The sequence below is a fragment of the Macaca fascicularis genome, chromosome 17 (genome assembly GCF_037993035.2).
Source record: "Macaca fascicularis isolate 582-1 chromosome 17, T2T-MFA8v1.1".
In the NCBI taxonomy this organism is placed as follows: Eukaryota; Metazoa; Chordata; class Mammalia; order Primates; family Cercopithecidae; genus Macaca; species Macaca fascicularis.
Window position 1 is genome coordinate 78,776,196 of NC_088391.1, and position 22,489 is coordinate 78,798,684.

Consider the following 22,489-nt stretch of genomic DNA (forward strand, 5'->3'; position numbering starts at 1 on the left):
AGAATAATATAAATGTAGATATTAATAAGTTCATGAAGGCAACAAAACAAGGCCCTAGGGTAGGTTGAACGTGAAGTGTGGTGCCTTTTTATTTGGGTGGCCAGGGAAAGTCCCGCTGAGAAGATGTCATTCAAGTGAAGTTATAAATGAACATATCTGTAGAATAAGAAAAATGCTAGTAAATAGGGCTGTTGGCATTAGGTGAGCAATGTAACACCAAAGGCTAACACTTAAAGCTAAGTTATCTTTCTTGAGGGGCCAACCTCCTGATAGCTGTCAACGTAGAATTTTTACACTTTTAGTCTGAGTGAAAGAATTCAGTCAACAAAGAACCTGGATCAGGGTTGAAAGTGTTCAAGAAATAGGCAAGAAGCAAACTAATATCCCTGGATCATAATTAATTGAGAAGCATAATGATAAATGAGGTTGGGGAGGTGGAAATTACGCTATTATGGGATTTACAATTTATTTTAATTGCAATGGCAAATTACGGCAGGATTTAAGCAAGGGAGGAATATTATCAGATTCAGGCTTTAAAAACATTACCCTGGAGAATGCAGTATGAGAAGGCAAAAGCAACATTTGAAAATGTAGATGTAATTCCTCTAGAAAAAAGTGCAAGCAAAGGCATAAAAAACACTCTATGACATAAAATTTACTTTCAGAAATAAAGATATAAAGACTGATTTAACAATCACTGTTTGTTACACACACCAGAATTTCAGGCTTCTCTTTCAAAAATAAAAAAAAAAAAAGAGAAAAAGGGGAGCACTTTTTTGGTATAAACATGAAAAATACAGCAAGAAGAGTTTTCTTATTTTTAAGAGTGTTTCTCAAAATATTAGAAATTAGCAGATTCTGTAAACACAGGTGGTACATCAAGTTGTATTGATTTCCTTTTGGTAATTAATTTGTGTACCTTTATAAAGTACTATAAAGTACTATTTAATAATATTTTTACATAAAACTGGAAAAACTTAACAGTGGTTAAAAGGACATCTGATGTGCACTAATGATTATTCTTTGCATCCATTGATTTCTATGTTTGTAAGCATGATTAGTATATTTTGCTTAAAACAAAAATGAGGTTCTGCTTGTTTGTCTTTCCAAAATTATGCCTGCATATTAAAAGGAAATAAACAGAAAACAAATTAGAAAAAAAAAACAAGAAAAAGAAAGTAATATAAACAATATTAATCAATTTCTGACGAAAATAATTATTTAAATTGTTGTTTATGTGGGGCATGCTTGCTTGATGTACCAGTAGGAAACTAAGTATCTACTCGTTGTCAGATACATTTCATTTTAGAAAAACTGACTTTAAGCCTGTAACCTGTCTAGTGTTTTTCCATCAGTAAGACTCCTAAGAGGTCTAGCTGCTTCTATTCCCTTCCTCAGTACGTAATAAATATACTTTATAGACACACTAGCTGCAAGCGGAGTAATCTGTTCAAAATTCAAACCAGAACTGTAAGCATTTTTGCTTAAAATTCTTCCACATCATAGATAAGCTGCTGGACAATTCAAACTCTCTACTGTAGTCTACACTCCTCAAATGAGTTCACTCCCTCCAACTCAGATTCCTTGGTTCTAAACAACACCAATTTCTTATCATTCCTGAAGTGTAGGCTGAAATACTGTATCTACAGAGAGCTTCTTGACCATGCTAGTCGAATCCCCCTTTGCTGGCTATTAGAGCATTTATTTGTATTTCCTTTGAGGTGTATTTCAATCTGTGCTTGCCTTGCACGTGAATATTTGCTTATATTGGTTGCCTCCCCTCAGTATATGAAAGTTTCCCTACTGGAGTGAACACGGTTAATCTAGCGCCTTTTCACTCACTGCATAGATTAGATATATAGTAAACATTTGCCAAATGGATCAATAAGCAGGATAAGTAAAATTATATTACTGAGAACATAACATACCATTGGAAAACAATATGACTTGACTTTAATAACGCTCTATTTAGAAATATAAAGGAATACATAATTACATTTGTTCAGACTTCCAGGCAGAAAGTTCACGTGAAGAATACAGTATCTAACTGACCTCTCCTCTGATTGCTCCCTCTCCCATATCCATATATCAACAGCATTATGTATAATATGAACAGAAAACAAAAAACACTGAAAACTCTAGGATTGTGCTAAGCTATACAAAAGCGTCATTTGTCTATATGTCAAAAACTGAGGAATTCTTCCTATATCCTGCATTAATGAATTGAAAGCTCTGGTGTGTGGCTTCTCAGGGAAAAAACATAGCATTGCTAACAAAGAAGTGTTCTAGAACCCTGAAGAACATCACTGGAATAAATTAACTTGGAGTGATAAGGTCAGAAAATGAACACCGGTAGTGGAGAAGAGGGGAAGAACTTCATTTGAATTAACTAATGGTTGTTTCTAAAATCAGAAGTATTTGGCAAAGGCACCAAAATGCTGAGTATTTCAGTATTTCACTGAAGTGATGTACCACTATGCCCAGCAAAGTCCTTGTCATGTGATAAGAGCTTAACCCTGAAAGCGAAACACACATAAGAGTGATCTTGAACTTGCCAATTAAGGGAAATGATACAAAAGGTCAGATACAGGAAAATGCTTACTCCTTCCTAAAAATATTGCTAATAATGGAAATAATTATAATAGTGGCAAATCAGAGCACTTTTTCTAAGTAGAGCCTATTCAAAACACTTTGCATATGTATATTCATTCAAATATCACCATAGTGCAATAATATAGTAACTAACTATGTTTATCCCCATTTAGTATATTAGGAAACGTAAGCAGAGGAAAAAGAGGAAACTTTCTCCAGGCCCTGCACTACGAGATGGTGGAGTTTGGCTTCACATCCAGGCAGTGTGAACTCTCCACTACGCTATGCTCTTTGCTTGTTGGTTTAACCAAAAGAAAAAATTCAAAAGTTGCAGTGTGGCAAATAATATTCCCCTGTTGAGACTCATGGATTTTAACACCTATACTCACTTTTTGGATTATTAAAATCATTATATAAATTACAAATCTTCTGTGTGTAAGATACAGGAAAAACTTTGCTATAGCACACAGGCAGGTAACAAGAAAAGGAGAATATTATTACATAGTTCATGTCCTAGATCTGGAGTCCATTCCATGTCTAAATTGAGCAGCAAGAAAAAACAGTGAAATCAAAAACAGTGCAAATAACCCCCAAAACCAATGACATTAGGATCCAAATACACACAATTCTAACATGGAGTCAGTTAAAATTTGTGTATACTTAGCAAAGGAGAAGAAGCATTGAAGATGGGTGATAGAGAAAAAAAATTGAAAGCATTTGCCTTTACTTTAAATTATTATTATTATTATTTTTTTTTTTTTTGAGACGGAGTCTGGCTCTGTCGCCCAGGCTGGAGTGCAGTGGCCGGATCTCAGATCACTGCAAGCTCCGCCTCCCGGATTTACGCCATTCTCCCGCCTCAGCCTCCCGAGTAGCTGGGACTACAGGCGCCCGCCACCTCGCCCGGCTAGTTTTTTGTATTTTTTAGTAGAGACGGGGTTTCACCGTGTTAGCCAGGATGGTCTCGATCTCCTGACCTCGTGATCCGCCCGTCTCGGCCTCCCAAAGTGCTGGGATTACAGGCTTGAGCCACCGCGCCCGGCCATTTTTTTTTTTTAGAAGGAATCTCGCTCTGTTGCCCAGACTGAAGTGCAGTGGGACAATCTCGGCTCACTGCAACCTCCGCATCCTGGTTCAAGCGATTCTTCTGCCTCAGCCTTTTGAGTAGCAAGGACTAAAGGTGCGTGCCAACACACCCAGCTGATTTTTGTATCTTTAGTAGAGACTCTATTGGCCAGGCTGGTCTCGAACTCCTGACCTCGTGATCTGCCTGGCTCCGCCTCCCAAAGTGCTGGGATTAGAGGCGTTGAACCACCACGCCCGGCTGCTTTAAAATAAATTTTAAAAAACACTATAAAACAACATAAAACCGCAAGATAATAAATAAAAATAACAGGATACTTTGTAAGGTGCCAGGTAAAAAGAATTGGAAAAGTTATGGAAAACTGCTATAAAATCAACATACATAAAATCAAATTATCGATATTTATTATAGCCATCAAAAAACAGAGTTGTCCCTGCAGAAAGTCAAGCAAGTGATTTGTAGGAGAGATTTGATGATTTTTCTCTGATGCAGAGGACATTGGCAAAGGTTTGTAAAAAGACAAAAAGTGATATTTATGAAAGACATATAATGTTGCTTTTGGTAGTTGAGATTTAAGAAAGATACAGTAACAACTGAAATAGAAGCAATCAGTCTATGCAAAAGCTGGTAATAACATGAGAGTATGGCAAAAACCAGGAAAATTAATTTTCAAAGATACCAATGCCAGATATACCCATTTTATTTAAACAGGAAAAAAAAAGAAAAAAAAAGAACATTGATAGTACAAAAGAAAAAAAGAAATCAGGATGGTCTCAAATTTGTCTGTAACATTGTATGCCTGAAGAGAAAATAATTTAGACAGTAAGCAAATGTGACGTATAATTAGCTAGCAAAATTGTGCATCTGTATTTAAAAGCTGCAGAAATATATCTTGACATACATAAAATGCATCTTGATATTTTTAAAACACTAGCTACATACTCTTCCTGAGGGGGGAAAATAGATGTTACATTCGGAAGAATCAAGAGGCTACAGTATAAAATAAAGGTAATGGAGCATTGAAAACAGTTATTGCAAACTGAAATTAAAATAATAATTTTAAAATTTATTTCAAAATAGTATATAATGATTAAACTCAAGTTAACTGCAATTATTATTATAATTTAACTATTTGATGTTTTTAAGGGTTACAGCTGAAAGAAGTTGTTTGGAAAAGGGGACAAAGAGCCAAATAAGGATACTGAAACAAGTTTACTAACTACATTTTAAAAGAGAAAATACACTAATTTTTGGTTCAATACGTGTTGGTACAATTTTTCATGATTGAGACCACAAAATAAGTATCAATAAATTACTAAAGTAGAAATTGTGCACATTTTTTTCTCGCCATATGCATTAAAATGCATTAAAATGATAGCAATCATTTTAGTGATTTAAAATAACATTTTTACTATTAGTTAATAGTAAAAGTTAACTAATGATATGAAATTCCTTGGAAGTTAAGCTTGTGTTGAACATACACAATCTCAAGTATTATTTCTATTTTCAAAAAGAATTTAAGCCAGAATTATAGTATATTTATGGTCTAATGGCAGGTTGAATAATAGTACCAGAACTCAACAACTGAAAATGAATTAATTAAATCAATTTAGGAAGTACAAAAATAAAACTAACTAAATATTAGGAATATGGAAGGAAAGGATTACTTAAAGAAAAGCATAAAGATAATAATTTTAAAAACAGAATAGATTCTCACCTCACAGTTTAATAAGTTCCAAATGGATTAAGCATTCTAAAACAAATATAGTGCAATTTGAAGAAAATAGAAATAATATTTTCTACTTTCACAGAGAGGCTATTCTAGACAATAAGACCACACAAAAAAATCTAAGGTCTATGACTGATAGATTTGAGCATGTTATAGAAAAAAAAGTGTACATTTATGTGATTTAACAAATCATAAAGAATGATCTGGAAAATAGTTTGAAACAGAAGTGGTTGTCATCAATATTCTCTATAAAGTTTTTTCAAAAAAAAAAGGATGATGGTAAAGGCCCATAAATAGATGATCTCAACAAAAATGCAAGAATCAAATAGTTAACCATGTGCAGTGGCTCACTCCTGTAATCCCACAACTTTGGGAGGCCAAGGAGGGTGGATCATTTGAATTCAGGAGTTTGAGAGCAGACTGGCCAACATGGTGAAACATCATCTCTACTAAAAATACAAAAATTAGCAAAGCATGGTGGTGGGCACCTGTAGTCCCAACTACTTGGGTGGCTGAGGCATGAGAATTGCTTGAACCCTGGAGGTGGAGGTTGCAGTGAGCCAAGATGGCACCATTGCACTCCAGCCTGGGCGACAGAGTTAGACTCTGTCTCAAAACAAACAAAAAGAATCAAAAAGTCATTCAGCAGAATACTAAAAATGCAATGGAAAGAATAAGAGACAGTCTTTATTGTTTCTGGTTTAAATATGAAAGAAGAATATTTAAAGCTACTCACTATCAATACGGATAAAACTAATTAATGCTAGCTACTAGGAGGAAGCATGTTTGTGTTTTCATAAAATAAATTTGAAGAAAATTGGCAGCTAATTATTTGCTTACCTCTTTAATTTTTGAATTATTTGGAATACCTGTTTAGGAAAAATATTAAATTGTGAGCAAATGAGCAAGTAGATTGAAAACGAAAGTTAAAATTTTTAGATTATAATTAATAATTTTTATATTTAAATTTTAAGGGTAAAAGAGTAAGAAAGAACAAAAATGGCCCTTAAAAAATCAGTTTAAGAAACTAATGGTGACCTAAGACTTTATGTACATTTATGTTTCTATCAGAAAATTAAAAAGCAAATTATAACACAATAATTTTCAAGAAATTAAGATCAATTTTCATGGCAATAGTCATAGAAGCTATATAATGCATATGAGTACTAAAAGCCTTAGTTTTTTGGGGTTTTTTTTTCCTTTTTTTTTGGATTATTTTCTTTTCTTTTTTTTCTTTTTTATTATACTTTAAGTTCTAGGGTACATGTGCATAACGTGCAGGTTTGTTACATATGTATACTTGTGCCATGTTCATGATTGTATATTTAGAAAACCCCATTGTCTCAGCCCAAAATCTCCTTAAGCTGATACAAAACTTCAGCAAAGTCTCAGGATACAAAATTAATGTGCAAAAATCACAAGCATTCTTATACACCAGTAACAGACAAACAGAGAGCCAAATCATGAATGAACTTCCATTCACAATTGCTTCAAAGAGAATAAAATACCTAGGAATCCAACTTACAAGGGATCTAAAGGACCTCTTCAAGGAGAACTACAAACCACTGCTCAGTGAAATAAAAGAGGACATAAACAAATGGAAGAACATGCCATGCTCATGGATAGGAAGAATCAATATCGTAAAAATGGCCATACTGCCCAAGGTAATTTATAGATTCAATGCCATCCCCATCAAGCTACCAATGAGTTTCTTCACAGAATTGGAAAAAACTGCTTTAAAGTTCATATGGAACCAAAAAAGAGCCCACATCTCCAAGACAATCCTAAGTCAAAAGAACAAAGCTGGAGGCATCACGCTACCTGACTTCAAACTATACTACAAGGCTACAGTAACCAAAACAGTATGGTACTGGTACCAAAACAGAGATATAGACCAATGGAACAGAACAGAGTCCTCAGAAATAATACCACACATCTACAGCCATCTGATCTTTGATAAACCTGAGAAAAACAAGAAATGGGGAAAGGATTCCCTATTTAATAAATGGTGCTGCGATAATTGGGTAGCCATAAGTAGAAAGCTGAAACTGGATCCTTTCCTTACTCCTTATACGAAAATTAATTCAAGATGGATAAAAGCCTTAGTTTTAAATCACTTTGAATTCATCTTGAGATTGTTGGAGGAGGAAGGTATAATTACTATGCCCAACTTCTTAAAATTAAGGACATCATTTATCTTCTATCTCTCTGATAGAGGAAGTAGAATGTTTTATTACACACTGATTAATTTATTACATGATTAAAGAAACATAACAATAATGCAAAAAGTTACATAAACAATGAAGAAAAGTATTATAAGATCCATGGTGTTCTATTAAATCAAAATAAATGAGTATAAATGTGTATTATTTATACAAATTTAGCAATACTCTGTTGTATGGATATTTGGTTGTTGAATCCTTTCTGCCTTGATTTATTTTACAATTGATTGGTTTAATTTTTATGCAAAAATTATACATTTAAATTATACCATTTGTTGACAACTGTATTAGAAGCAAAGGAGGTCCAGAAAAATAAGAAACGGTCCCTAAACCCATTGTTACTTAATTTGTCAACAGAGGTACAAAATAGTAACAAAAAAGGGGGCATGATAGTGGAACTGATGAAGATAAACCAATCTGGACACTAAGTAAAATGGTAAGGACAGATTTTAATCAGGAATGTACTCTTGTGAGTATACTCAGTGTGAACTGAACTCACGTTCAGTTTGTACAGAGGTGCCTGGGAGTTTTAAAAGGAGTATTTGGGAGTAAAGAGGGGAGTGAGCAGAGACTTGGAAAGACAGGGAAGTGAAAAATTACCATGGGCTGCTCAGTGTAAATACTGATTAGATCAGCTGTGTTTGCTTGCTGGCAATTACAGAAGTTAGGATTGTATACCCACATAAAGGAATTGTTTTCAGGTCGTGAGAAAGACACTCTTTAGTTTTAGGACATATATGCATCTCAATAAACAAAAGAAGGATTTCACAATTGTATTAGTCCATTTTCATACTGCTATAATAAACTACCTGAGACCGGGTGATTTTTAAAGGAAAAAAGTTTCATTGACTCACAGTTCAGCATGGCTGAGGAGGCCTCAGCAAACTTACAATCATGGCAGAAGGCAAAGGAGAAGCAAGGCACCTTCTTCACAAGGCAGCAGGAGAAGAAGTGCGGAGCAACGGGGGAAGAGCCCCTTACAAAACCATCAGATCTCCTGAGAAATCCTTTGCTATCACCAGAAGAGCATGGGGGAAATCCACCCCCATGTTAATTACCTCCACCTGGTCTCTCCCTTGACACATGGGGATTAAAGGGATTACAATTCAAAATGAGATTTGGCTGGGGACACAAAGCCTAACCATATCAAAAATTGAAAGCTTTTTTAGTAAAGCCTTTAAGAAGTGTTGTCAGGAGTCTATCTTCAGGTATTGGCCAGAAGAAATGGTAAATTCCTTTGGCAGTCTAGAGCTTTCTTATGAACTTAAGAGAGGCTAAGTTCATTCTAGGAATATAGTCTTCAGCTGTTAGAAGCGATGTCAGTGCTTGCTTAAGTCATGTAATGTTGGAGGATGGGATGGACAAAATAATTCCTGTTGAGGATCTGGCCCAGGTGGAGGCCTCATCCAGAAGAGGATGAGGAGCCTGGCTAGAGTGTGGTCAAGGAGAGAATCTTGGTCAGAGCAAGGGCTGAAATGTCTCCAAGATTACACATTGTCTTAACACAAGACATTACAGTACTCTGATTTATGTTTGAATTGATTTGGGAAAATCCCATCTAAAATGTCAACACATATTTTTAAACACAATGAGAAAGTAAGAGTATACACAGAGACTAGCATGGTGCCTGGCATAAAGTTGCAGTGGAATAAATATTTTATTTTGAAACAAATGAAGATATTTGAACCTGAAGGCACTACTGTAAATTGCAAGATGCTTTTAAAAATGTTGATTTCTTGCCGGGCGCGGTGGCTCACGTCTGTAATCCCAGCACTTTGGGAGGCCGAGGTGGGTGGATCACCTGAGGTTGGGAGTTCGAGACCAGCCTGACCAACATGGAGAAACCCCGTCTCTACAAAAAGTACAAAATTAGCCAGGCATGGTGGCACGTGGCTATAATCCCAGCTACCACAGAGGCTGAGGCAGGAGAATTGCTTGAACCTGGGAGGCAGAGGTTGCGGTGAGCTGAGATGGTGCCATTGCACTCCAGCCTGGGCAACAAGAGTGAAACTCCGTCCCAAAAAAATAAAAAATAAATAAATAAATAAATAAAAATGTTGATTTCTCTACATATAGGTTGATAATAAAATTGAAAATATATTTTGCTTATTAATCTTATTCATAATCAAAAAGAAATGGTTACATTTACTGTTCTGATACTGTGGGAAAAGAAATCAAGTCTTTAAGGCATGCCAGGACTTCGTAGCTGCTATTTAAGATGTTGTTTTGCTGCTTACCTTTTGTTTTTCTTTTTCTTTTTAATGAACAGCTTGTTTCTGAAGTAGACACACTCAATTTGGCACAGTTCTCTACAGTTCAGCACAATATGGTTGAATTGGCAGTCTCTGCTCTGAGGAAGCCATTATTGTCTCAGCACCAAAACTTCATTAGTCAAATCCCTATAGAATGAGATCTTTACAAGGCAGGGATAAGATTAATGGCGTGAGGAGGGAACTGATATGCTAATCTTTACACTTGAAGAATGTTTACCATAAAGAAAATGTGGGTAGGTAGCTTATAATGTGTATGCTTTGCTTTGGTAATTCATTAAGAAGAAACAAAGACTTCAATTTGTTTTCAAAAAATGACTTTAATAATAAAAATTGAAAATATCTATTTATTATACACATATATTAAAGTTAATTTTAAAATACCTATTACTATGCTATCTGGAGACATGAAATATAAGTCGTTCGCAAACTAAACTTTTCAAAAATCATGTCTGTAAGATTTGTTAGTTGAATTAACCATTGTCTCTTATAAACTATTCAGCTCATCAGAATTTAATGAGAAACAAATACATCTGGATGTTAAAAATTTCTCCATATATGAAAAATTTTCTTACCAGCTTTTATGAGGGGAGGAAATCTTTCATGAATAAATGATATATTGCCTCTTTGCAAAGTATAAGAACCTGATAAATACATCTTCCTCACAACTCAATCACTATTTGAATTATATTTGTACCACATTATAAAATTATATGTTAAAAGGTTAAGTAAAATATTTTCATTTGTAGAATAAAAACCACAATAGGCCAAAATCTTTCCTAAACCTAGAAATACAAGGTATACAAGTATACACAAACACACACACACACACACACACACCAGTTTATATATACAGTTATATGTTGATTAACTGTGGGGATGCTTTCTGAGAAATTCAGCTTTAGGCAATTTTTGTCATTGTGGGAACATTATAAAGTGTACTTACACAAACCTAGATGGTATATAACCTACTACACACTTAGGCTGTGTGGTATAGCCTATTGCTCTTAAGCATCAAACCTGTAACACATGTGACTGCACTGAATAATGCAGGCAATTGTAACACATTGATAAGTATGTGTGTATCTAAGTATATCTAAACATAGAAAAGGTACAGTAAAAATACAGCATTAAAATCTATGAGACCAGTATCTTACATATGGTCTGATATTGACCAAAATGTCATTATGTGGTACATAACTGTATTTAATTTCAGGCACTGTCTATATTTAAAACTTAAAATGGGCCGGGCGTGGTGGCTCAAGCCTGTAATCCCAGCACTTTGGGAGGCCGAGACGGGCGGATCACAAGGTCAGGAGATCGAGACCAGCCTGGCTAATACGGTGAAACCCCGTCTCTACTAAAAAATACAAAAAACTAGCCGGGTGAGGTGGCGGGCGCCTGTAGTCCCAGCTACTCGGGAGGCTGAGGCAGGAGAATGGCGTAGACCCGGGAGGCGGAGCTTGCAGTGAGCTGAGATGCGGCCACCGCACTCCAGCCTGGGCGACAGAGCGAGACTCCGTCTCAAAAAAAAAAAAAAACTTAAAATGGATATTACCAAATATTTGAAAGAGCTAAAAGTTCTAGTTCTAATTCTAGTTATTATAAGAGATATATAACGTAATAGATACATAGTATAATACATATTTTTATATTTTATATATATATATATATATATATATTTTTTTTTTTTGAGGCGGAGTCTCACTCTGTCGCCCAAGCTGGAGTGCAGTGGCACGATCTCGGCTCACTGCAAGCTCCACCTCCCAGGTTCACGGCATTCTCCTGCCTCAGCCTCACGAGTAGCTACGACTACAGGTGCCCGCCACCACGCCTGGCTAATTTTTCTTTTTGTACTTTTAGTGGAGACAGGGTTTCACCGTGTTAGCCAGGATGGTCTCGATTTCCTGACCTCGTGATCCGCCCACCTCGGCTTCCCAGAGTGCAGGGATTACAGGCGTGAGCCACCTCGCCCGGCATATATTTTATATAATATAAATATATCTATATATAAGTTCTAATTCTAATTCTAGTTCTAATTCTGAATTTTATTGCAGATTATTAGGCGATGTGTCACTGAATCAATAATATATTATGTAAAGAAAAATTGCATGTAATGTGTATATAAAATGTAAAATGTACAACATGATTTAGAACATTTAAAATGAGAACAAAAAAATTAAGGTATTTAAAAGTGTTGTCAATAGTAAGCTCCAGTAGAGGTATGCTAACCATATGGGGAGCATTCAATAAATACCTTACTAATTTTTTATATGATTTCATATTTTGAATGGAATTCTAGAGTGTTCAAATTAGATAATTTATAAGAAAATTGTTTAAAATTTCTAATATAAGTATATCTGAGTAATTAAATTGTTATTCTAAATGGTATAATTCACTTTATGTTTTTAATATTGACAAGTGGCAAAAGGATTACTTCATGTCAAAACTGTTCATGTGATTTTTAAATTTTGATTTACATTCTGTTACTTTTTAAAAACTTAGCTCCTCAAGATCATTCACAAATATAGAATATATATTTCTTGTCTGAATTTTTTTTTGTATTTAATACTAAAATTTTTACATAACAGGCATTCCTAAATTATTTACCCTTTAGTTGTTTTATCAAAACATAATTAATTGGTGTACTGTTATATTATTAACAATTACATAACAAGAACATAAAATATATGGTGTAATCAGTCAGATAAATATTAATTTTTCTATGTTAAATTATTAGAATAAGGACAAAATATCTGTGACGATGTCAAGTTTTAACAAATGAATACATAGTTTGATTAAATATATGGAGCATGGGAATCTGATATTTACTGGAGAAAACTTTCATAATTACTATCAGAATCAACCAGTTTTAGATATCTTGCAAACCTAATAGGAAACATAATGTCAAAGTATACATTGCTTGACAAAAACACCATAATTCCTCTGTATCTTTAAGGTTCCTGGTGATCTAATTTGTGTTTACTGTATAAGCTTTTTCAGTTCAGTAACTACTTTGAAGTTTTAATCTATGCAACTTTTTTTAAAATTACAGAATAAATATTTCTTCTATTTGAATTTTTCATTTGAATCAGCAATTGGGGCCTCCAATAGTCTCCTCTAGGAACTGCATTATTGAACAGAAACTGGAGATACTATTGGCATTCTGCCCATATTCTTGATCTTCCCTGGGTGGCCATCTATTGACAGTTCTTTCTGTGCAAGAACATCCGTTGGAAGCAGCGGCATCTTTTCCTTCCCCTCCAAAGCCAAGTGGAGCATTAGTAATGCTGGGGTATATTCTATACAGCTTTTTAAAGGGTCTCTAGAGGAATTGAAACCAGTTTCCCACAGTGGTTAGCCAGTCACAGGAATATTGGCTTTCGTTCCTTCTCTGTCCATTTCATATAACATTTCTGTATGTTTGTTTTCACACTGCTATAAAGACATACCCAAGAGTGGGTAATTTATAAAGGGAAGAGGTTTAATTGACTCACAGTTCCACGTGAATGGAGAGGCCTCAGGAAACTTACAATCGTGACAGAAGGGGAAGCAGGCACCTTCTTCCCATGTTAGACAGAGAGAGCCTGTGAAGGAGGAAATGTCAAATATTTATAAAACCATCAGCTCTCATGAGAACTTACTCACTATCATGAGAACTGCAGGGGGAATCTGCCCCCATGATCCAATCACCTCCCACCAGGTCCCCTCCTCAACACGTGGGGGTTATGGGAGTTACAATTCAAGGTGAGATTTGGGTGGGGACACAGAGCCAAACCATATGAATTTCCCTCCATAGTACTTCTGATTGTTTCCTGATTGAAATGCTTATGTCCAAATTTGTTACCAGAAGTTGTTCTAGAGCGAAAGTTTTCAAGATAGGTTTCTAGAATGATTGCTCGCCTCCCAGGTGGGAATGAAGATTTCATTATTGTATAAAATAAATGTGATAGCTCTTGATACACTATAACTTCATAATTACTAAGAATCTCACCTGTAGTTAATTAGATTGGACATAACTGAAATGGAAGTACTAGCTTGTGCAACATGTCTAAGAGTTGAAATATACAGGGCAATGGTAATTAGAAAGACTGAAGTTGGCTGGGTTTTGCTTACCCTCATAGAAGTCTTGAGAAAGAAGAAGATAGTTTTAGGTCATCCAATTATTAATTCAGACTTTGCCATGAAAGCCAAACCTTGAATCACATTGTTTAAAAGAGCCATATTCTCCTGCATATGCTGAAAATAGGCTCAATATTTTACCATAATATTGGCAAAATCAGTACCCTGATAAGAAAGATGAGAAAATAGTGTGAGTCTGAGAGAATATATGGGGACTTTTGGTTGGATGTACTAATAAACCTTGAATCCACATGTTCATGTAAATGCTTAGGCTAATAGAAGCAATCCCTTCACTTTTCTTGACTAGAGTATCCTCAAAAGTCTGGAGATGATGCAAAGACCACCCCTGAGGAGGATGCCATATATGTTGATGTTTCGCATCTTCAAGTTTTACCTGTCTCCTGTTCTCATTGTTTCTGGATCAATAATTAAGATTGACTTGACATGGCTCAAATGAAGAAATGAAAGGAAATGGATCATAACCCAAAGGATCTGCAGAACTTTGCTAATATTTACCAGAAGTAACCAGGAGGATATGTAAGTGAGTGCTTCTTAAAAACATTAGAGCAGGGATATGCAAATAAAAGGCCGCATTAGGGAGAGTGAATTTATATGGAAAGAGACTCTTTTATGACTCAGGATTTAATTTCCTGGTAAGGATGCCAAAATGGAAATTTGAATCCTGAAGATCGAATGGCTTACAGTAAATGAGTGGACCTGCTAGAACAGCCTTGGCACAGTATTTAGACAGAGGTCAGAGACACAGAGATATAGGCATGATAGAATAGATTTAGTATGTGAGGCCAGAGAAAAGGCCCAGAAAACTCCCTTCACTAAGGAAACGAGGAATATGCTAGTGAGTACTGGAACTTCAAAAAGGTTGGTGGCGACAGTCCACCATAGCCCAGACTGTATTATGACAGATAAAGCTATGAACCCATGCTTACTGGTGTAAATGTGAATGATAATATTCTGGTAAAGCAGAGGACAAACGGTAGCATCTCACCTTGTCAGAAACAAGTTGGGTTTAATTCCAGTATGTGTAGCAAGTCTGAAACAGCAATCAAGGACCTTACCTATAGGGATCTGTAGCAGTGGCTAATAAACTATGGTATTCCTAGGGGCCAGATAGGCAGCCAATAAAGATATTGGCTTGGATTATACATGTTAAATAGATAAAGAATTGTTCAAGAGAAGAATAATGATGGCAGCTATAAGAGAAAATCATGATTCCTTTCCCAGTTTCTATACCTAGGATAATTCCTAGACAATAAGATCATCCATTAAAAAGGAGACTGGATCTTCTTGAGGAAAGATCCTGCAGTGCCAACATTGTTTTTATAACAGATATTTCTGAACCTTTTCCAATGGAACCTATGGCAATTTACCAAAGTAATTATGTGCCAGGGGAAATGTAACTAATAGATATTTGAAAGAATGTTGATTAGAGGATCTTACGTGGCACTGATACTAGGGATCCCAAATGTCATCATAGTACCCTTTTAGAGTGGGGTCATATGGAGGCAAGGTAATAAATGAAGTCCTGGTCCAAGCCCATCTCATGACAAATGAATTTGGGGTATCACTGTGTTGTCCTTTCTCCATGCTTTAAGCTGAATACTCAGGGTGAATATACAGTCATAATGACATTTCAATCAACATTGGATGGTGTTCCTATAAAGCTATAAAATTATATTTTTACTGTACTCTTTCTATGCTTAGATACACGCATATTTTCCATTGTGTTAAAATTCAGGTTTTCAGCCTAACAGCAACGTGCTATACCATATAGCCTAGCTGCACCACTTAGGTTTATGTAAGTATACTCCATGTTGTTCGCATAACAAAAGCACCTAATGATGCATTTCTCAGAACATATTCCCATTTGTTAACTGATGCATGACTGTACATATCAGCTGCAGAAACCTTATATTGGCTTCCCACTCTAAAGAACAAAAACTTTCATAACAAAGACCAAGTGAGAGTACTTTCAAACCATTGGCCAATTCGCCTGCCCAAGTTAATCAGAAGCAATAGCCATACCCTAAGTAGAATAGTAAAGAGTTATAACATATCCAAAGACTTAATACTTGCAGAATTGCTGCTTTATGTGCCCCCACAAACTCTGGATGGATAATGGCAGATGATATAAATTAGCATAACCTTAACCTAGTGGTAACCTCAATCGTATCTGCTGTGGAAAACTTCTATATGTTTTTTGAAAGAGATTAATACAAACTCTGACACCTGATTTGTGGTTATCCATATGATGACTGCATTCTTTTTATTTCCCATCAGAGCATCAGTACAAACGCCTTAACTCTCCTGTTCTCTACTACAATTTACATATTGCCTTAAGGCCTTGATTTTTCAGACATTCCAGAAAGCCTTATGCTGGTCTAATATATTGATACTACCAAGTTAATTAGACCTGGTAAGCAGGAAATGGCAGGTTCTCTAGATGTCTTGTGGAGAAATGTATGGGCAAGTGATTAGAAGAAAAACACTCTGAAGATTCAGGTTTCTGCCACATCAGTGAGGCAATTAGATTTGCCTAAAAGGAATAAGAAGCTATTTTCTCAGAGTAACAAGGGAACGTCAAAGGAGTAAAAATCTATTTTCTCTGAGTAACAAGGGAATGTCAAGAGATATCCAGGTGCAGGAACTACACTATAGAGTATAAACATTCAGAGAACCAGGATGAAAAGGTTCACCTGCCAGGAATGCTGGCATCATCCAAAGCCTTCCCGTCTCTGTGCAGGTTAGCCATTTCCCATTGAACGGGCCCTCCACTGAAATATCAAAAGGGGGAATTAATCCAGCCTCCAGCACCCTCCAGATTTGCTTCTCATAAATGTGAAAATGTATTATATTACATATTGCAGAATTTCTCTTTAAGTGCTTGTATCAGCTTCTACTCCTAACAACAGAATTATGAGGGTTCTCTCTGGTCTGCATCATCACCAACACTTGGTATTGTCAGACTATTTAAAATTTGCCAGTATAATATGTTTGAAAATATCTCACTGTGGCCTTAATTTCTCCAGTTTCTATTGAGCTTAGCACTTTTCTTATCTTTATTGGCCATTCAGATCTCCTCCTCTCTAAATTGCATGCCCATATCTTTCACCATTTTTTAAAAAGCCAATTACTCTTATAGTTTTATTTTTAAACGTCTTTGTATATATTGCAATAAAATCATGTCCTTTGCAGCAACATGGATGCATCCGAAGGCCAATATCCTAAGTGAAATAACTCAGAAGCAGAAAATCAAATACAGATTGTTCTCACTTATAAGAGGGAGCTAATGAATGGGTACACATGGACATAAAGACGAAAACAATAGATGCTGGGGACTCCAAAAGTGGGGATGGTGGAGTGGGGGTGATGACTTAAAAATTACTTATTACTGAGTACTATGTTCACTGTTTGTGTGATGGGTTCACTAGAAACCCAAAACATTGCATTATTCAATATACCCATGTAACAAATCTGCACAAGTACCCATGAATCTGCAATATAAATAAATAATTTTTAAAATACAAATTTAAAAATACTTTACATATTTTAACTGTGAATATTTCTCAACTATAGGCATTATAAACATCTTATAGTCTGTAGTTTGCATTTTAATATATCTATAAAATATTTGGATGCACAGAAGAATATTATTAATGCAAATTTTAGAAATATTTTTTATTTTTAATTTTTTGCTTTATATAAAAATTATTTCTGTTATCAATGCCATATAATCACATACATTTTCTTCTACATTTAGTCTTTAATGCATAAGGAATCTATTTTTGAATTTAGTATATTGTAGAAATCTATTCTGTTTCTCCTATTCATAACTAGGTTTCTTTTCATCACATTATTCGAGGAATCATTGCTTTCTTCTAAAATTTATAGGTCCAGGCAGGGTTCTCACGCTTGTAATACCAGTACTATGGGAGGCCGCAACCAGCCTGGGAAACATAGTGAGACCCTGTCTGTACAAAAAGAAATACAAAAATTGGTCAGGCTAGGTGGCCTGTGGTCCCAGCTACTTGGGAGGCTGAAGTGGGGGGATCACTTAAGCCTGGGAGGCAGAGGTTGCAGTGAGTCAAGGTAATGTCACTGCACTCCAGCCTTGGTGACAGAATGAAACACTGTCTCTTAGAAAAGAAAATAGAAAATTGCAAAGACAGCTCTTCATTACATCTAATTTCCATACAGACATAACTCTGCTTCTCTACTATAAACTCTATTTTACTAATAGATGTATCTTCACTGGCACCACTGTGAGGACTGTGATTACAAGAATGCATATATCATAGAGAAAATCTTCTCATCTCCTTCTTCAAGAACTTTTGGCTGTATTTAATCTTGTGTTCTTTCATTTCTATTTGAAAACCATCAAAAACTACCATGAAAACTATTTTGATTGCAATTTATTACATGTGTTTTTTAGCTTAATTTGAAGAGGATTTACATCTTTATACTGTGTTAATAGATGCTTTTTATTCATAGCCATGTTAAATTCTGTCACTTTATTTAGTATCACTTTATTTAGTATCTTAATTATTTTCTTTTCATACTGATCTTGCAAAAGCTTTTACAATAAAAATCATTTGAATCTTATTCTTCTGAAAGCCATTACCTGGTGAAAGTTTTGCATTAGATTGGGTGTTCCAGGAAGAAAGACTAAATCCTAACTACAAATCTTAGGTCAATTCTTTGATAAAAGATTGTAAAGTGTAATTATTGTTCTTTTATTTTATCCAGAATCCAGATGAAGATAGAAAACATCCATTTCAGGTTATTTTCCTTGCTGTCTAGAATTTTTGTATGTATACTCTTTCATTATGATTATGGTACCTTCTTGAGACATTAATTTTACTGTTTCTCAGCTGTGCTTTGTTTAAAGTGAAAGCTTTTTCTTATGTGCAAGAGTGACACTTAAACCCTGAATTCTAAGCGCAGTAGCTCCCTTCTGTCTCAGCCTCAACTACTAAACTGTTTGGACCATGCACAATCTCATTTTCAGTTTCCTCTTCATTTGTATCCTATGGTTAATCCTGTACCTAATTGGGAGCTCAGCTGCAAACATTTGTTTAATTTAGTTTACTCAACATTTTTTGGTAGTTGCTACTGCAAGAGTTCTCTTAGTTTCTAGTGCAACGTATTACCAGAAAAGATAAACTTTTATTTCAAGATTTTTATTATTAATATGTTCTATTCCTTAAAAAATAAGTTAGTCATTTAACTTTTCAATTTTGTGAATAATTTAAGTAGCACAAATTCATAAAGCGTTTCAAAACAGTGAAGGGGAATGCTACGGCATTTTCTTTAAGATTATTAATGCATCTGTTTTGGCACTGGAGATACAAATAATTCATATTTGAACAGTAAGAACATGGGAACGCCATGGAGCCAATATTCTACTGATGCAAATAAATACCCTCATTCACTGAGGTTAAAGACAATCCAACAGAAATTGAGAAGACGATGATGGAGATAAATTGCCGGTCATTGTCAATGATCTTAGCAATTGAAAATAGAATAATTGCAATAATTGCAGGACAATAGATATAATACACTGATTACGAGATGGTATTTTCAAAATTTATGGAAATTCAAAGCATCTATGTGTGTACATATTATGTGGGAAGTTTTGCAAAACTAAATGGCCATCGGAAGTCTTAGTGAAATTCTGCATTGGATGTAAACCTGAATATTATACTCAATTATGATCTGGGCACCTTTTACATAGGCAAAATTGAAACTAATTTACACATAAAAGATCCCCTCCGCCCCCACCACTCTGGGCAACAAATTCCCACCTGTTTGAACTGTATAATCACCATCACCCTGAAGGACAATTATTCTGGTCAACATATTTTGGTAATTAATGAATAATACTGAAAACAGTTTTACTGATTTTAGCTTTGGTTTTGTAACTTTTTAACACTACTTTGGGCAAGATTTTTAATCTATTCTAGTCTTCTTTTAAAGTAGGGTTAAAAATTGTTATTTTTTTACTCCATAAAGGACATTTTGAATTGGATGTTACTATATAATCTACTAAAGTTAGCTAGTCATTTCATGAATAATTCCCATGTTATATGATCTTGTTGAGTATTCTTACCATCCAGCATCTTGAATCACCAGTATAATGATAATTTGTGTTGATAATGAAGCTCCAAAAATGCATTCTGAATCATTAAAGAAAGACTAGATTAGGTTCAGAACAGTTTTAGTTCCAAGTGACTCATCTCTCTCATTAATCTCCAATATTAAGCCTGAAAGTCCTTCAGAGTATTTCTTCAGAGAAACCCAAACTCCATAGCAATTTTATTAAGTAGTGTTAATAGGTTACTTTTTTAAAACTTTTGGTGGCAAAGCATGCACTTTAAGATAGGCCTGCATTTTTCACTACCTACTAGATATGGCTTTCAACAATTTACACAATCTCCATAAATACTTGCCTTTACCTGTAAGACTGGTATAATAATGGTTTGCTCAAAGTATTTTTTGACAATGCATACAATATGCTTAGCTCAGGGCCTGGCAAGGTAGTAAGTACTTTCATTAACTTAAATGTCATTATTTTGTTAATGCTTTTCAGTCACTATCATAATTATGCTTCCATTGTTTCCATTAACAAAAAACAATGAATCATTATTTTTTATCGGCTCTAGTCCAAAGTTCTCCAACTTACTTTCCAACAGAGAAATAGGATATTCATGGAACAAAAAAGCCTCTTACAATTCTACAGAATGTTCTTGTATGATCTTAAGATCCTGATTCTCTGTCATTCACAATTTCTTCCTCTGATATATGAAGTCCAGGTTTACTTTAATTTTATCTCTTTTATTCTTTCCTTTCTCTTTTTTTTTCTGAGCCTCGGTTTCTTCATCTGAAGCATGAAGTTAGTGAGTCTTAGACTGAATTGCAAAGAATATTTTAGAAAATTATTTAGCACATTGTCTGAGAAATAGGTGCCTCATGTTATTAGACATCTTCTAAAGTCCCTATAGCATGACATGAACTTTTTAATTAAACCTTATTTCCCATCACTCCTTCAAAATTGCACTGGTTTACTCTTGCCACTGTCCTTTTCCTACTAATTGTCATGAATCCATTATGTCAAATGTTCATTATTATGTATTAATGAACCTTTGTCAACCTTTATGCCTGAGTAAACCGTCAAACTTTTCAAGAACAACCCCAGTTGACATTTTCATGATCTTCTTTCTTTACCGCAGTCTAAGCTGATATTTTCTTTAATTTAAATCCTGAAATTTCATTCCTGTAGTGAACACTTATTTAACAACTCTTATTTAAGAAATTTTTATTTTAAAAACTAAGATATAATACTTGCATGTGCCTGTCTTGCACTAGTCTGGCAGAAAATAGTAGGCACATGTATTAGTCTGTTCTTACACTGCAAATAAAGACATACCCAAGACTGGGTAATTTATAAAGGAAGGAGGTTACTGAACAACCTCCTCCTGAATGACTACTGGGTACATAACGAAATGAAGGCAGAAATAAAGATGTTCTTTGAAACCAATGAGAACAAAGATACAACATACCAGAATCTCTGGGACACATTTAAAGCAGTGTGTAGAGGGAAATTTATAGCACTAAATGCCCACAAGAGAAAGCAGGAAAGATCTAAAATTGACACTCTAACATCGCAATGAAAAGAACTAGAGAAGCAAGAGCAAACACATTCGAAAGCTAGCAGAAGGCAAGAAATAACCAAGATCAGAGCAGAACTGAAGGAGATAGAGACACAAAAAACCCTCCAAAAAATCAATGAATCCAGGAGTTGGTTTTTTGAAAAGATCAACAAAATTGACAGACCACTAGCAAGACTAATAAAGAAGAAAAGAGAGAAGAATCAAATCGATGCAATTAAAAATGATAAAGGGGATATCACCACCGACCCCACAGAAATACAAACTACCATCAGAGAATACTATAAACACCTCTACGCAAATAAACTGGAAAATCTAGAAGAAATGGATAATTTCCTGGACACTTACACTCTTCCAAGACTAAACCAGGAAGAAGTTGAATCCCTGAATAGACCAATAGCAGGCTCTGAAATTGAGGCAATAATTAATAGCCTACCAACCAAAAAAGTCCAGGACCAGATGGATTCACAGCTGAATTCTACCAGAGGTACAAGGAGGAGTTGGTACCATTCCTTCTGAAACTATTCCAATCAATAGAAAAAGAGAGAATCCTCCCTAACTCATTTTATGAGGCCAACATCATCCTGATACCAAAGCCTGGCAGAGACACAACAAAGAAACAGAATTTTAGACCAATATCCCTGATGAACATCGATGCAAAAATCCTCAATAAAATACTGGCAAACCGGATTCAGCAACACATCAAAAAGCTTATCCACCATGATCAAGTGGGCTTCATCCCTGGGATGCAAGGCTGGTTCAACATTCGCAAATCAATAAACATA

At 35.1% G+C, this 22,489-nt stretch overlaps 1 long non-coding RNA gene across 1 annotated transcript; it reads right to left on the minus strand.

Annotated features, from left to right (window-relative positions):
- Positions 1-6,091: 6,091 nt before the first annotated feature.
- Positions 6,092-14,163, minus strand: LOC135968036 (uncharacterized). The gene is made up of 4 exons (XR_010582462.1): positions 14,014-14,163; positions 13,395-13,484; positions 9,865-10,040; positions 6,092-6,274 (listed from the first exon to the last, which is right to left on the minus strand). It is a non-coding gene; the product is annotated as an uncharacterized lncRNA (long non-coding RNA).
- Positions 14,164-22,489: the final 8,326 nt, after the last annotated feature.